The following is a 3,422-nucleotide window of genomic DNA, read 5'->3' on the forward strand; positions in this document are numbered from 1 at the left end:
AATTATAATTTTTTTTAAAAAAATTAATATTTTTAGCCATTGGGCCCACTTAGCCCGTTTAGCCCGGGACCATGAGTTCGTGGTCCCGGGCCGGTTCCTAGAAAAGAACCGTTTAGCCCGGGACCGTTTGGCCCATTTAGTTAGGGACCGGCTCGAGACCGGGACCAGGACCGTTTGGACCGACCCACTTGACCCATTTAGGGCCCGGACCGGCCTACATGCCACCCCTACTTAAGACCAATAAGTCTGAAGTGAAAAATTGCACTTCAGATGCACTTAAGGCCAAAAGGCCTGAAGTGCAACTAACAATTCAATTCACTTAAGGCCAAATAGGCCTGAAGTGCAGGCCCAGAAACAGAAATTTGTTCTTCGAATAATAATAATTCAATATACGATTTAATATCTAAATCTACTTCAAATGAGCTCAAATTTGAAACATATCCTCCAAATACCATCAAGAACAAACCTCAATCATCAATTTGTCAAAACAACAATAAATCTAACAAACCCATTTTGCAATTAAAAAAAAGAATGAAGTAGAAACCCTAAGCAATAGTAAAAAATAAAGTGTCATAACAGTTCACCACTATAAAAATCATAAACTACCTTTAAATATGTTCACAAACACCATATACAATCACGGTCACCCGAAAAAGAAGAAGAAAGTGGGTATAGGTTAAATGGGGCTACCAAATAGGGCGCCCGTGCAATTAATTTATCCGTAGCCCAAATTATGAATGTAGCCCATATCTTTTACTGCACCGGCCCAACTTCTGGAAATTCTTAGAAACTCTTTCAGTCGTTCAAACTTGTCCGAACTATGCTTTCGTTGTCTGCGGTGCTTGCTTGCCTCCTGGAATCATCAATCTCTGGTAAATTTCATACTCAAATCTCTCCACATTTCCTCAGTAAGTCTTTAACTCTGATTATTTTACATACTCCAATGTCAAAGGAACGAAGTTGAAGCTTGATCCCCTGTAGAATACTAGCCGTTTTTTCTTTTTCAAAAAAAAATGTATCATTCGGGCGTCTTTTCTGTACATATTAGGGCAAGATGAGATTAGCATCTGGTTCCCCTAATTGAGGCTATAACTTAGCGTCTTCACTTAAATTGCCACTCAACACTAGAGGCAGAGCCATAATTTTAAGCTTATGTGTTCGGGATTTTAATTGTTTTAAGTTACTGGGTTCTAAAATAATAATTTATACATATTCAATGGATTTTTTAAAATAAATACATGATTTGAACCAAAGCTATTGGGTTCGGCCGAACCCGCACGCAGCTCTCTTGCTCTGTCCCTGCTCAACACTGTCTCCCCTCGAAAGGCAGATAGCATAAGAAAAAGACACTTGATGCTCTGAATACTATGATTCTAACTGAACTCAATCTCTTAGAATTCATAATACACATTTCTCCACATTTCCCCACTAATAGCCTGTTTGGCCAAGCTTATAAAATCAGAGCGTTTTTCAAAAATGTACTTTTGGCGATAAACAGTCTGTGTTTGACTACTTAATTTGAAAAATACTACTTTTGAGCAGTAATTAGTATTTGGTTGAGCTTTTATACCGTATTTTTTAGTATATTTTTCTCAAAAATGCTTTTGGGGAGAAGCTAATTTTTTATGCTTCTCAAAAACTACTGCTCCCGCTCAAAAGCACTTTTTATCCCTCTTAAATCTTGGCCAAACACCTTTAACTTTAGAAAAAAGTACATTTGGCAACAAAAAAAGCACTTTTGGCCAAAAAGAAGCGTGGGCAAATAGGCTATAACTCTTTCACTCTTATTATTTTACATTCTCTTTAGCTGTTCGATTAATGTCGGGGATGGTGAATTGGGCCTCTTTGTTGTACAGATTAGGGCAAGTTGAAAAGCAAATAGCAGAAGAAAAAGGCACTTTCTGCTCTGTTCTAACCGTAAGAATCAGCATGAGTACCCAAGGTATACAATATAATTCTCTCCATCTTTTCTCTTTTTTTTTTTTTTTTGGATACTAAATTCTAAATTCTTCTAACAGATAGAAAGAGAGCTGATGTTGAAGGGGGCAAACAAGATAGAATCAGTGATCTTCCAAGACATATTTTAGCTAGTATCGTTGAGCTCTTGCCGCCTAAAGATGGTGCAAGAACTTGTGTCTTGTCCAGAAAATGGAGATTTATTTGGGTCATGGTTCCAAGTCTGCTGCTGTATGACCACTTCTTTGATAGCTTAGCAGTACAAACTCCAGCTTTCTTTAAACAAACAGTAGATGAGATTCTCTTACTCCGCCTTGGAGACATTCTGAATTTTGACCTTCAAATTCCAGTAGCACTTTCGACTTCATATGCAGATATCGATAGATGGATGCTTTATGTCCCCAGAAATGGTGTCAAGGAGCTATCTCTTTTACTGCCAGTTTATAGTACTTATAAAAGCATTCTTATGTATTTAATTGTCCAACCCTGACATCTTTGTACTTCTGCAACGGTGTCTTCAAACCACCTAATTCTTTTCTTTGCTTTCCAAATCTTGAAGCCTTCCACCTGGAAGGAGTAACCATTATGCCAACCACACGCACTGAGTGTTGTGTTATCAAAGCCCCCCGTCTCATCTGTTTGGACTTGTTACACTGTGATGGTACTCAATACCTGAACATTATTTCACCATCATTGGAGTTATTGTCTGCTCATGATGTTCACTATCTCGTGCTAAATTGCTTTATGAACTGCAAAAAATTGAGAGTATTAATCCTTAGATATGACAAAGTGGTGGATAATCTGATTCATGATGAAAGATCAACTTTGGAAAAGCTTCTTTTTAGCTTGGCACCTACAATTGAGGAACTTAATTTGGATTCATTTTTCCTCGAGGTAAGAAACAGACAATTTATTTACTTGGATATCTTATAGTGATGTGTTTCTTATTGTTTTATTTCTCCAAAGCTTTGTGGTGCAGATACAGTTCCTAAGATGCGTTCTCGCGCGCTCAACTGCTTGTGGCGTCTATCATTCTATGTGGACTTTGACAAATTCAGTCCAACTTCTGGCGCTCTACAGTTAATTAAGAGTCTCCCCAATTTGAGTGAACTTGAGATTAGGGTTAGTAATGAAAAATTATGTGGTCATACACTAGATACATGTATGAGTTTGGTTCATTTTTGCAACTTCATATATGTGAACCTCAAAAGCTCAAAGAAGCTCAAATATTTTACACCATTAGGTCCGTTCTACCAGCGACAATGCTGAAGCAGTTTCAAAATATTTGAACACACCAGCCTGCTTGGACCGATCGCTCAACAAGCTCAAACGTGTGGTCATACGTTGGTTTAAGGGTTCAAAAACTGAACTGCTTTTTATAAAGTTATTGCTTGCTCGCACTCCATCTTTGGTAAGGATCATAATTAAGCCATTGAGAGACTTTTGTTCCTGCGAAGAAAGTAATA

The 3,422-nt window shown here is 37.8% G+C and overlaps 1 long non-coding RNA gene across 2 annotated transcripts; it reads left to right on the forward strand.

Moving 5' to 3' along the window:
* Positions 1 to 778: 778 nt before the first annotated feature.
* LOC107783341 (uncharacterized) lies at positions 779 to 3,098 on the forward strand. 2 transcript variants are annotated; one of them, XR_012697530.1, is made up of 4 exons: positions 779 to 908; positions 1,857 to 1,942; positions 2,019 to 2,850; positions 2,923 to 3,098. It is a non-coding gene; the product is annotated as an uncharacterized LOC107783341 (long non-coding RNA). The 2 variants fall into 2 exon arrangements; XR_012697529.1 differs by having other exon boundaries at positions 779 to 872.
* The last annotated feature ends 324 nt before the right edge of the window (positions 3,099 to 3,422 follow it).

This window comes from Nicotiana tabacum, chromosome 12 (assembly GCF_000715075.1).
Source record: "Nicotiana tabacum cultivar K326 chromosome 12, ASM71507v2, whole genome shotgun sequence".
Classification (NCBI taxonomy): Eukaryota; Viridiplantae; Streptophyta; class Magnoliopsida; order Solanales; family Solanaceae; genus Nicotiana; species Nicotiana tabacum.